The 13,967-nt window shown below is 43.2% G+C and overlaps 1 pseudogene; it reads right to left on the bottom strand.

Moving 5' to 3' along the window:
* Positions 1 to 2,585: 2,585 nt before the first annotated feature.
* On the bottom strand, positions 2,586 to 13,720 carry LOC138846174 (zinc finger protein 717-like; annotated as a pseudogene).
* Between the last annotated feature and the right edge of the window lie 247 nt (positions 13,721 to 13,967).

Here is a 13,967-nt window from a genome sequence, read left to right as displayed (position 1 = left end):
ACAGAAACTTCCGTGATATAGGTCAACCATTCCAAGTAGCCTCTTGATGCAATCAAGAGACAAAAAGCACAAGACATAAGAGGCTGATGCTATTGTAACACAGCACACTGTTTATTAATAGGCTCTTTTAGTATTCAGACATATACCCTAAAGTAACAATAAAAAGTACAGTATGGCTATAAATAAATCAGTACCACAGTTATTTATCAGTTATTATGTATTATACATAATTGTATTGCTGTGGTTTTATATAACAGGCAGTACAATAGGTTTACACTAGTGTCACCACACAAACACGTGATTGATGCCCTACGCTTCAATGTCAGGACTGCTATGAAGTCTAACAAGGGTGGGCAATGTCTGGCCTATGGGCTGTGTAAGGCTCACAGAATCATTTGGTGTGACTTTGCCAAAGCAAATACAGCTTGTCCTAGAAATTCGATAAATCTGTATCAGGCCAGTTTTAAGTTGATAATTTTATATGGTCCACAAGTGATTTTATAAATATCTAATGGCCCTTGGAAGAAGAAAGTTTCCCCATCCCTATTCTAGAAGATGGGAATTTTTGAGCTCCAAAATAATCCTTTGGGATCACACTAATATATGTGGTCTGTCATTGGACAAAACATTGTTAGGTAGTGTAGGACTGTATGGTTTTTCTTCTTACTGAGTGGGTATAATAGACAACAATGGTAAATAGTGCTTCTTCTCTTTGCTTATTTAATTTTATTTTTTAATTTATGAGGAAATATTTTTGTCAAACTATATACTTACTGCCTGGTAGTAGTTTTCAATTGTCATTTCTTTCCCCTATTTTTTTTAGTTTATTTTTATGACAACAGTTGGTGTCTTGTTCTACTGTTTTCCATATTACTCTGCTTTGAAGACGGCAAAGTTTGCCTGGACCAGCTATTTGCACAGGCTGGAGAGAGTCATCTGCGTGCCCCATGTATCTAATTTGTTTAATTTTCATTCTTACCTGGGGAATGACTATAGGCATCTAGAGATGTTTCAACTGTACAGTCTTTTCTTTCTCATGCCACATGAAAACATTTCTTCCAAATTTCTATTTTAACCCAAATTCCTCTGCTTCTCCAGAAACAAGTGGTACAGAAAGCTCCAGTCCACAACCCTGGGCAAACTCCCCCTGCTGGTGTAAAGGATTTGGTTCTCCAATCCAGGCTGTGCGCACTATTTTTGAAACTTGTTTTCTGTCTCCTGAAATGAGCAGCCTGGCTTGCTCCCACAATCCCTGATGTACAAACCCCTTCTAGACAATTTATTTCTTCTAAAAAGCTTTTATTTTGTACATTGTAGCTTTGGTTATCTCCTGGTTTCATAGAAACTGGATTATTATAATTTTGTCACTCTGTACATTGTTTTAGAGTGATTTACACAATGAGAAAGGAGAAAGAGAAAAGAATACCTTTACACTCAATGCCCAAATAGAAATCTGAACCCTCCAACCTGAAATATTTAGTTCACTTTGCCCAGATTTGACCCAAATCTCCTGTTTCTCCTAAATTCAGAAGCACATCTTTCCATGCTCCTGTGCTGGGTCCTCTGCACCTTACTGATTTCCAACGTTTTGATCCACAAGGCTTGCTCCTGGACCTTTTTTCTCAGTTTTTTTTTTTCTTTTAGCAATTGCCCACACAATCCCCTCTATGACTTTAAATACCATACTGATTCTCGATTTTTTTATCTCCATTCATGATATCCACTCTCAGATCTAGGTATTATGTTCATTTACGCATTTATAGACAGGAGAGAGTTAAGTTGTACTGAAGCCAAAGTAAAACACTTAATAATGCCATAAAACCACCTTCTCTGACTGTTAATCCTAAATTATCACATCCTGTTTTTCTCCCTCTCTCTTTCTTATTCTTATTAAATGTTCCTCGTGGTTCTTTTCCAAATAGTTACCATGTATCATTTTCTTGTTTTTCTCTCAATAGAGTATTAACTGTAAAAGACATATATTATTTGGATCATCGTTATATTACTTGGATCACTTTTGTACAACTACAAAAGTACTCGGGCTTAAAAACTTGATTAAGATACACTGAAGCCAGCGCTGCAGCTCACTAGGCTAATCCTCCGCCTGTGGCACTGGCACTCCAGGTACTAGTCCCATTTGGGATGCCAGTTCTGTCCCGGTTGCCCCTCTTCCAGTCCAGCTCTCTGATGTGACCCAGGAAGGCAGTGGAGAATGGCCCAAGTGCTTGGTTCCTGCACCCTCATGGGAGACCAGGAGGAAGCATCTGGCTCCTGGCTTCGGATTGGTGCAGCGCGCCGGCCGTAGCAGCCATTTGGGGGGTGAACCAATGGAAGGAAGACCTTTCCCTCTGTCTCTGTCTCTCTCTCTCACTGTCTAACTCTGCCTGTCAAAAAAAAAAGAGAGATACACTGAAAAAAAAATGAATTTGTGATTAAATTTTGTTTATTGGGGAAATAAACAGTCAATTGGGATGGAGGAAAAGAGGGCAAATAAGAATACTGGAAATATAAACAGTGAATTAAAAATCCTAAGAAGAGGCTAAGTAGGGGTTAGATTTCAGGTAAATATAGGAAAACACTAAGCAAAGTGGAAGGCAGGGATTTAGGAATGACACCCTTCCTTGGAGGCGATATATTGCTATATTTGAAGAATGCAAACCAGCTCTCCTCAGACCTGACATCCGTGGGGGTGGGGGGAGGAATCGCTGAAGCGGATCACTGCCAACCCCTACTGGGCCTGACTCTTGCGGCCTCCCTGCCCGGTATGCAATGACTGACCCGGGAGGCTCAGGTCTGAGGGTTCTTCTACCATCCACGGCTCTGCTCCTTGCTCCAGTTTGAAGATCGCCTCAGGTTTAGGGGTGTAATGCCCTATTAATAGAAAATACTGTAGGACTTTGCCGCACTGCTAAGTCAGGTACTTTAAAGGACAAAAGCATGGCTTTGGGAGCCATACGATCAAGAGACTAATTTAAACCTTTTGTTAGAGAGAGGTGACACATTCTTCATAGAGTAGAATCTTCCAACTAACTATTATCAAACCGAATAAACCTATTATTTACCAACAACAATTTTTTTAAAGATTTATTTATTTTACTTGAAAAGGCACAGTTACACAGAAGAGGCAGAGAGAGAGAGAGAGGTCTTCCATCTGCTGGTTCACTCCCCAAATGGCAGCAAAGGCCAGAGCTATGCTGATCTGAAGCCAGGAGCCAGGAGCTTCTTCTGGGTCTCCCACGTGGGTGCAGGGGCCCAAGCACTTGGGCCATCTTCTACTGCTTTCCCAAGACATAGCAGAGAGCTGGATCGGAAGCGGAGCAGCCGGGTCCCAAACTGGCACTCATATAGGGTGCCAGCACCACAAGCGGAGGCTTTTACCCACTATGCCACAGCACCGGCCCCACCAGCAACAATGTTAAAAAACATTGCTCCTGGGAATTATCGTGGAGTTTGGCTCACCCAGTGACAATAGGTTGCTATAGTTCTCCATCATCACATCCCTGTACAGGGTTCTCTGATCATCCATCATCCAGGTCCTGCCACTCCTCCCAGGTGAAGTCCACAGCCACATCCTCAAATAACACCAATCCCTGTAATGGTATATTTCTCCTCAATTCAAGTAATCAGCCCTGCTTACAAGATTAGGAATCTGGGAGTTAGGTATTCACTTTTCTGTGTGTATGCATTACATGTGTCTTACATGAGATGGCACCTGCTTTGTACTCTATATCATGAGAAAAATAGAAATTGCAGCTGACATAGCCTATATCTGTAATAATTTATTATTAAAAAATACTACCGTGGCCGGTGCTGCGGCTCACTAGGCTAATCTTCCACCTAGCGGCGCCAGCACACCGGGTTCTAGTTCCGGTCGGGGCACAGGATTCTTTCCCGGTTGCCCCTCTTCCAGGCCAGCTCTCTGCTGTGGCCCGGGAGTGCAGTGGAGGATGGCCCAAGTGCTTGGGCCTTGCACCCCATGGGAGACTAGGAGAAGCACCTGGCTCCTGCCATCGGATCAGCGCGGTGCGCCGGCTGCAGTGCGCCAGCAGTGGCGGCCATTGGAGGGTGAACCAACAGCAAAGGAAGACCTTTCTCTCTGTCTCTCTCTCTCACTGTCCACTCTGCCTGTCAAAAAAAAAATATACTACCGTAAAATTTAGATCTAGAACCATCTTTGTTCCTAAGGAGAACAGCATGAATAAAATTCTATTCCTCTAAGGATCTTATGATCTGATACGAAGACATATGTATAAACACATCCCTGGAATAACATGTTAGATGAACTAATAAAGACACACTTTAAATGTAAACTAGTGGTGGTGGCATTGTGGTGTAGCGAGTTAAGCCACCACCTGTAGTACCAGCATCCCATATGGGTGCTGGTTTGAGTCTTGGCTGCACCACTTACAGTGCAGCTCCCTGCTAATGTGCCTGGGAAAGCAGCAGGGGATAGCCCAAGAGCTTGGGCTGCTGTACCCACATGAGAGTCCTGGAAGAAACTCTTGGCTTCTGTTTGTTTGGCCCAGCCCTGGCTGTTGCAGCCATTTGGGGCCTGAACAAGCAAATGAAAGATTCTCTCTCTCTCTCTCCCTCTAACTCTGCCTTTCAGAGAAAATATAATTCTGTTTCTGCTTTATGGGGTTGCACTCCATTGGAAAACCAAAGATGTTTAGCTCTTCCAGGTAAACCAAGTGTTCTCCTGAAATGAGGCAACAGCACAAGGAACATAGGTGCATCACAGTAATGGACCTACACACATCACCAAGTCTCGGTGAATGATTCTAGGCCATGATGAAACACAAATGTAATATGCAAGGAATGAGTTTAAATTTAAAACTTGACTGAATTCCAACAACCAAAAAACTTCTGTAATAAGAGAGGGAGGAGATGTACAGTTCGGCACATGCTCAATCAGACTTACCCCTAATGGTAGAGTTAGAAACATGCCAGGGGATTCCAATTCAATCCCATCAAGGGAATCTGGAAAACATCATGCTGAGTGAAATAAGCCAGTCCCAAAGGGACAAATATCGTATGTTCTCCCTGATCAGTGACAACTAACTGAGCACCTAAAAGGAAACCTGTTGAAGTGAAAAAAAAAAAATGACCTAAATGAAAGACCTCTGTGATTGAGATCCCAGCGAAAAGAACGGGCCATCAAAGGAGGTACCTTTCTCTGAAGGGAGGAGAAAACTTCCACTTTGACTATGACCTTGTCTAAATAAGATCGGAGCTGGCGAACTCAAGAGGCTTCCATAGCCTTGGCAACTCATGACAAGAGCCTCGGGTGATTACAGACATCATAAATAAGAGTATCAATTGTTAAATCAACATCAGGAGTCACTGTGCACTTAACTCCCCATGTAGGATCTCTGTCCTTAATGTGTTGTACTGTGTGAATTAACGGTATAACTAGTACTCAAACAGTACTCTATACTTTGTGTGTATTTGTGGATGCAGTCTGGTGAAATCTTTACCTGGTATATACTAAATTGATCTTCTGTGTATAAAGATAATTGAAAATGAATCTTGATGAAGAATGGGATGGAAGAGGGAGTGGGAGATGGGATGGTTGTGTTATGCCCGGTTCAGTCATCCCCAAAGACCACCAAGGAGCCAATACTGCTGTAAAGCACATGAGAGTTTTATTGCAGGTCCGAGCCTGGTCTCTCAATCAACACCGACGCAGCAGGTCTGAATTGAGAGCGCCAACCCTTCAGTTAACAGGGTTTTTATAGGGTTTTCAGAGACATTCTATACATCATGGTACCATTTAGCAAATCATCTCATCCTGCGGGAAATTCAAAGGACATCTCCTAGAATTGATTAGTGCATCCAGTGGCGGGAATGGACCTAGTAAAGGTGGTTGGATGGCTTTGGGGTTGATGCCTTTTGAATTGATTGGCCGAAGCATAGGGTCCGAGCTGATGGGGTGTACGTGCCGAACTGCAGGGTCTCAGGTAGCTATCAATCACCTTATCTGCCCTGAGAAGACACCAGGAACTCTAGGTATTTCTCTGTTATCTGTTAATCGGCTGTTGCTAGGAGAGTTTATCACAAGGGGAGTTAATTTATTTACTTTTAGGAGCTTCTGGCTTAGGGTTCAGGGCCTGGTCAGGCCCATGTTACAAGATGGAGGCCTAATTAAAATAGTTACACCTTGATCCAGGCTCAGGTCTCACAGTTGCAGGTGGGAGGGTGGTAATGAGGGGGAAAGCCACTATAATCCAAAAGTTGTACTATTGAAATTTATATTTATTAAATAAAAGTTTAAAAAAAAAACTGACGAACTGCTAGAGGCTCAGTGTGGACGACTCAAAGTTTAAAACTTCAGGGATATAGGGGCTGGCACTGTGGCTCACTTGGATAATCCTCCGCCTGCAGCGCTGGCATCCCATATCGGCGCAGGGTTCTAGTCCCGGTTGCTCCTCTTCCAGTCCAGCTCACTGCTGTGGCCCAGGAGGGCAGTGGAGGATGGCCCAAGTGCTTGGGACCCTGCAACCACATAGGAGACCGGAAGGAAGCACCTGGCTCCTGGCTTTGGATCGGCACAGCGCCAGCCGTTGCAGCCATTCGGGGAGTGAACCAACGGAAGGAAGACCTTTCTCTCTGTCTCTCTTCTTCACTGTCTAACTCTATCTGTCAAATAAATTTTTTAAAAAACTCCAAGGATATTAAGTCACAGAGAGGACCCCTACCTCATACTGTGAAATTTAACTTCAGTCTCTACAATAAATATTGGGGAAAACCACCCTGCTTCCAGCTGTAAGAGGTGAAAAAGTGACCCTTTCTAAGTATACTAGAGCACTCTGTTCTTTTTTTCTCAACTTTTATTTAATAAATATAAATTTCCAAAGTACAACTAGATTCAAAAGGGCAGGAGTAGCATTAAAGAAAAATTGGAGGTAAAATAACAACTTTCTTTTATTTTTCCTATTCTTAACTAACCTAACAATAATTTGAATACAGTACCAGTTATAATGTATACAGTTATGCATGTTTTCATGTGTATATGATTATGTGTGCTTTTATAAAGTGAAAAGAACACAAAAATGATACAAGGGACAAGAGGCTAGGAGAGTCACGTGAGCTGGGAAAAGATATGTTATTGAAACCGGTGGACTTGGCCCCATTTACCTTGTACTCTCAAAAGCAATATGGGTTGTTAGGGTCCAAAAAAGCCCACCGCCCAAGGAACGACTCCAAGAGACTTTTTCTCTCATGCAACCAGCAAAGGATTAAATTTATTGATCCAACATGTTGGGGCCCTCTGACAAGGACAGAGGAGCAGTGAGGAACTACAGCATAGGGTTTATAGAGGCAAAAACCGCAAAATCGGGAGGAGGGAGAGAATACACGGTTGTTAAGCGGTTGCTAAAATCTTACAATCAGCAATTATGATCTTAAGACATAGACAAATTACATTTTCGTTATTAGCCCAGGTAACCCAGGTGCAACCTTTCTACTTTTAAGCTTGAGTAATCATGCTAGGGGGTTTTTGTGCATTGCCAAGGGTGATGTAGTGCACTGCTATTGTCTGACTATTTGAGATCATAGTTTCAGACCAGAGTCTCACGGGGGGGGGGGGGGGGGGGGTTGCTTTCCCAGAATGGAGTCTCAAGTGCTCCAAAATGGAGTCCCTACTGTCAAGGTGCTACTTTACTCTGTCTTATTTTCACAGCTGCACCAGGAAGGTTTAAACCTGTAAGCTTAAGCTTAACTTTTCACACCCGCACATACACAATTTTAACTCTTCAGGTCACCAGCAGCTCTACTGGAGTCATCCATGAAAATATAGCAGGGTTCTTAATCTTGCCCCATCTGCTCCAAGTGGCATGGGATCCAGAAATAGAGTCGCATCTGTGTTGCTAATGTTTCCATCAGTACCTGAAGTACAGCCTTCATTAAGTTGGACTAAGTGATCCTCCTTGAATGGATTATTCAAAAAATCCACCCAATGAAAGAATGCCACAGCATTTTCTTTGTACATAAAAAAATTCTTAACTGGATTTGGGTTAACTGTAAATGTATATTGCAAACACTAGGGAAGTTAGTAGAAGAGTAAAAAATGGACATGATAAGGGAAAAGAGAATTCATGAAATAAATAGTACAAAAGAACAAACAGTAAGGGCAATAAATAGAAAAGATCTATAAATATAGTAATAGTAATACAACGGTATTAGTAACCACTAATCACACTTCCTAAGCCACAGAACCAGAGGCAATAATAAATTATTTTAAGCCACCAGGTTTTGTGGGTGATTTTTAAAAGCAAAATGAGTTAAATGGCACAGAATCTGGTACCTGGAAATATGCTATGGTAATAAAGAGCTGCAGCATAGGGCACTGGCTGAGACCAGCAGAAGTAGTCTTCAGGGAGACAGTTCAACATTCTTGGGGAAGGCCTGAAGGACAGTGGGAAACTAGAGCAAAAGGCCTATGGGTCATGGACTAGAACAACAATATTATTGCTGCCAAAACATAGAAAAGTGAACAGTGTCTCCACATCACAGGTGTCTGCCTAAGGAGATTTTGAGGAGGAATGTGGAAAGTGCTCCCTTGCCTCCTCTTTGTGCCTTTGAGAAAACATAAGGAAAGAGTTGAACTAAAGAAGGATGTTCAATTTCCCAACAGAATTTAGAGAAAATAAAAGGACCTGGGGTTTGCTGGATTTGAAGCATTTATATGCATCGATTTCAAAGTTTGTTTGCAGCAAAAAACATTTTCCAAAAAATTTTTTGATATATCCTTATAAAATTATTTCTCAACCTACATTTTTCTCAGCAAAATATTTTAAATTGAAAAATGGCTTTGTAGAAGGGATCAAACCACTGGTTTTGTAAAGAAGATAAACAGTTAAAAATATTTTCAGTATTCTGAAGACCTTAAGCTGAAACACAGAGTTAGTGCCCGGTAAACAGCAGGACCCCTAAGACTGTTGTACCCTAGTGTTCTGTTGGAGAGGGGAGGTCAGAAAGAACAGAGGGCCAGCTTCAGAGACTGTGTCAGGGTGGCAAAAGCCTGATGGATCTTGGTATGCATGAAGCCCACTCTTTTCAAAGAAATGATTGCATTGACTCATTTTATGTATCAAATGAACAGGGGCAGAAAAAAGTGAAAAGGTCATCGGATGCCCAAATTCCTGTAACTGGAAATACCTGGCGAAAACTGATCACCTGGGACCCAGGAACTGCAGAAAAATAATATTGACGAAAGATGTTGAAAGCCCTAAGGGCAGCGTGAAGTCAGCCATGAAGCATCCTTCCCAGAGACCACAACTGGGTCTTAAAGAATGGGAGCAGGTGCCAGTGGGAATAACTGCTCAGCCCAGTGCCTGCAGGGAGCCTCCCACCATCCCCGGCTGGAGGGAAGTTTCCACCATGTGCATCTCAGTCTCCTTACCGTGTGCTGCGCATGTGTGGAGGGGCAGATGCCAGGCTACCAGGACCTGATTTAGTGGGGCTTTCAGCCAATGCCACAAGAGGAAAAGATTTCTGGGTCTTGTGAAAGGGGCAAAATACATTTTGCATTGGAAGAAACAGAAGCAGTTTGTGGCCAGAGAGCAATCTGCAGTTAATTAAAGGTTGCTGCAAATTTGTACTACTCCTCTTATTGAAAGGTGGAATCTGATTGCCCTTCACTTGAGCCAGGACTGGTCTTAGGGTTGTGCTTCACTAACATGGTGAAAGAGATGCTTGGGGACTTCTGAGAGGCAATCCTAAGAAGCCCCGAGGGTGCTGGTTCGTGTCCCAGCTGCTCCATTTCCAATGCAGCTCCCTGCTAATGGCCTAAGAAAAGCAGCAGAAGACGGCCTAAGTATTTGAGCTACTGCCACCCACGTGGGAAACCTGGATGAAGCTCCTGGCTCCAGGCTTCGGCCTGGCCCAGCCCTGGCCATCTGGGGCATGAACCAGCAGATAGATCATCTTTCTCTGTCTCTCCCTCTCTCTCTCTGTAACTCTGTCTTTCAAATAAAGAAATAAATAACAATAATAATACAGAAGGCTCCAAGCTTCTTGGTGGGACAGCAAGTCTGAATACCTTGAGACTGCCAGGCTGGGAAGAAGTCCAAGCTAGTCACAAAGACAGAGCAGGTGCCTGCTCAGTATCCCTAATTGCTGGCGTCCCTTCAGACCAGCAGACTGGAGACATTGTGAAGCAGCCAGCCCACACTGCCCTATCCTATTTCCCGACCCATAAATTATGACATGTAATAGGAATGAATTCTTGTTGAAGCAAGTAAATTTTGTGGTACTTTCTTACACAGATCATTGGAACACCAAAAAAAGTCAAATATTAGAGACCACAGGTAAACATAGATTATAGATTCAGATTGACTGTATGATTCAAAATAAATGAATGAAGCACATTGTAAGTTTTATGTTAGATCTCAAAATATAATTGTGAATTTAAAATTTTTCAGCTAATTAGATTGTCACTTTTTCTTCTTAACCAACTATTACAATTCTAGCCCATAAAATGTTATACCTAATGCACACATCCATTTTTCCCTACTCATTTTAACTGGTTACCAGAAACAGAAGAATTTAGAATCTTTAAAAGAATTTGAAATATACAATCATTGACACAAATTCATATAATCAAAGGTACCAGTTATGAATATTGGTGCTTCTTGGTTTAATTCTTTGCTTATTTTTTTAAAGATTTATTTATTTATTTGAAAGTCAGAGTTACACGCCGGCCCTTTTGCTTATCTTTTTATTGAACCTTGTTCAACCTGCCCCACTAACTCTGGCATGCTTTTTCCATGTGTTATGCTAAGGGTGTGACAACATGTGCTAGCTAGAAGCACAGTATATCAGGAATTGAACCCTGTCACTGAGCAAACACACCCCTTCAGGTTTTACCAAAAATGGCATTTACACTGTAAAAAAGTTTGTTTATACCAACAGTTCTTCTTCTTTTATTGACACTGTATGCAGACATTAGGAGAAAAAAATAAAAGAATAAACAAGAGTGGCAAGATGTGACAGGTGAGATTAGACGTGAGAGAGCGGGAGGAATCTAGGCGAAATCCCATTTTAGTAGTTTGGGTCACAGGCATGATAGTAACAATACCATATGTAAGGTATGTGCTTTTCTTTTTTTCTTTTTTTGACAGGCAGAGTGGACAGTGAGAGAGAGAGACAGAGAGAAAGGTCTTCCTTTGCCGTTGGTTTACCCTCCAATGGCCGCCGCGGCCAGCGCGCTGCGGCCGGCGCACCGCGCTGATCCGATGGCAGGAGCCAGGAGCCAGGTGCTTCTCCTGGTCTCCCATGGGGTGCAGGGCCCAAGCACCTGGGCCATCCTCCACTGCCTTCCCGGGCCACAGCAGAGAGCTGGCCTGGAAGAGGGGCAACCGGGACAGAATCCGGCACCCCAACCGGGACTAGAACCCGGTGTGCCGGTGCCGCTAGGCGGAGGATTAGCCTAGTGAGCCGCGGCGCCGGCCTGGTATGTGCTTTTCATTTTGCATTTGTTGAACTGAAAGTGGTTTTTGGATAGCTACAAAGAAATATTTACAGGGAGTTCAATCAGTGGTCTAAAGGCTGGGGAAGAGGTCCACACTGGAGAGAAACATGTAGGAAGGAGTGTAAACCACCAGTGGTTGAACTGGTCAAGGAGAACTGTGGAGTGGAATCAATTGGGGAACAACACAGAACAGTTGGAGGAGTTATAAAGCTGCCGCCTGTGGTGTTGGCATCTCATATGGGAGCCACTTCCAGTCCCGGCTGCTCCACTTCTTGTCCGGCTCTCTGCTGGTGTGCCTTGGACCCCTGCACCCAGGTGGGAGATCTATAAGAACCTCCTGGCTCCTGGCTTCAGGCTGGCCCAGCTCCAGCCACGGTGGCCATTTGGGGAGTGAACCAGCGGATGAAGATCTCTGTCTCTCCCTCTGTCTTTCTCTGTAGCTCTTGTCTTTCAAATAAAATAAACAAATCTTTAAAAAATAATAAACAATTCATGGGAAAAGAGAAGAAAATTGTTAGGAAAATGGCGCAGTTTTATCTATGGCGTGATCTACACCCTGACACCATCCTAGGCTCTAGCCCCCGCCGCCATTGCTGGAAGCCAGGTGGCCACATGGCCCAATCACCAGTGTCAAGCTCCACCCCATCCTAATGGGATTCATAGCTCCTGTTTCTCTGCCCACCCTCTGGCAAAGTTTTAAAAGGACCTGTTCCTGAACACATGGCTCTGCTCTCCTCTCCTCTTCTCTCTCCTCTCTCTCTTGCTCTCTCCTTTCCCCTCTCCTCTCTCTCTCTTCCTCTCCATCTCCTGGCCTCTGTCTCTGTCTCTCACACTCTCCTTCTCCCTCTTTTCCTTCTTTACCCCTTCCCGCCAGTCTGTTGGGTTTCCCCCAATAAACCTTTTCCTTTACTCCTGTGTTTGGTGTGTTTTGTGGCAGCCTTATGAAAATCATCAGTGAGTTCATAACAGAAACTAACACAGAAAAATTTCCATAAAATATTATAGATGGCAGATTCAAATATGGCAAAAGACAAGGCAAAGACAAGAAAACAGTTATTCAATCTGACTATAATTTAGATTACTGGTGAACTTTAGAAGAAATGAACTATAACTACAGAGAATAGGTTAAAGTACAAATGAGCAGTGGAAATATTTTCCAGAAAATATAACTTTGAATAGTGTGCTACACAATCTATATGTAGAGATGAACTGAGAGAAATATATGAACAGTTTTAATTAAGGACCTGAGTGGCCATTTGGAGAGTGAACTAGAGGAGGCCGGCGCCACTGCTCACTAGGCTAATCCTCTGCCTGTGGCACTTGCACACCGGGTTCTAGTCCCGGTCAGGGCGCCGGATTCTGTCCCGGTTGCCCCTCTTCCTGTCCAGCTCTCTGCTGTGGCCAGGGAGTGCAGTGGAGGATGGCCCAAGTGCTTGGGCCCTGCACCCCATGGGAGACCAGGAAAAGCACCTGGCTCCTGCCATCGGATCAGCGCGGTGCGCCGGCCGCAGTGCACCGGCTGCAGCAGCCACTGGGGGATGAACCAACGGCAAAGGAAGACCTTTCTCTCTGTCTCTCTCTCACACTGTCCACTCTGCCTGTCAAAAAAAAAAAGAGAGAGAGAGAGAGTGTGTGAACTAGAGGATGGAATCTCCCCCCCCCATCTTTCTGTAATTCTGCCCTTCAAATAAATAAATAAAATATTTAAAATCTATATATTAAAAAACAGCAAGATCATAGGGTAGGTGCACTTCACAATCCTTGTGCCAAGGATTACACTTCGTGTCTGACAATTATTTGCCCAGAAGCTCCCAAATTCCATTCATCCATCTATTTATTTATTGTTTTTTTTGTGAGATACAACTGAACTTTATATTTCCTTTCCTGGTTTCTGGCACAAAGTGTTTTGCACATGGATTTCTCATAGCTCCCACTACCACTGCTATTTCTCTTCAAACGAAGAAGTGTCTATATTCAGTCATCCAAGTTGACATAGGCTTAAATACAAAATGGACGTGAAAGAAGGTAGAAGAGGGTAACAGTTGATGGAGAGATTCTAAGACATTTCTTTCTTGCCCAAGACGTGTTTCTGGCTTTTGCTTTTTTAAGACGTACCTTGCCTTGTTCAAATTTCTCTGTCTTCCCTGATCCTACAATTTTCCGAAGTAACTGGTCTTCAGATCCAGGGCACTCACCCTTGATCTTGTGAAAATTACTGATACCAAAATCTTCACAGAGCCTTCTCATGTAGAGGAGAAACAAGTGTAGTAGTGTTTAATGGACAGGTCTTTAAAGGGACGTAGAAAAGAGAGCAAGTGCCTCGGTCAGGTAAAGAGACATTACCAAGGAAAGCCTTTTAAAGAGAAAAGTTTTTTTGCTGCCCTTGACAATTTTGTCTTTAAAAAAAAAGATTTATGTGTTGACTTGAAAGAGTTACACAGAAAGAGGAGAAGCAGAGAGAGAGAGAGAGAGAGAGTCTTCCATCCGCTGGTTC

The sequence above is a fragment of the Oryctolagus cuniculus genome, chromosome 1 (genome assembly GCF_964237555.1).
Source record: "Oryctolagus cuniculus chromosome 1, mOryCun1.1, whole genome shotgun sequence".
Lineage (NCBI taxonomy): Eukaryota > Metazoa > Chordata > Mammalia > Lagomorpha > Leporidae > Oryctolagus > Oryctolagus cuniculus.
This window is presented reverse-complemented; position numbering and strand designations above follow the sequence as displayed.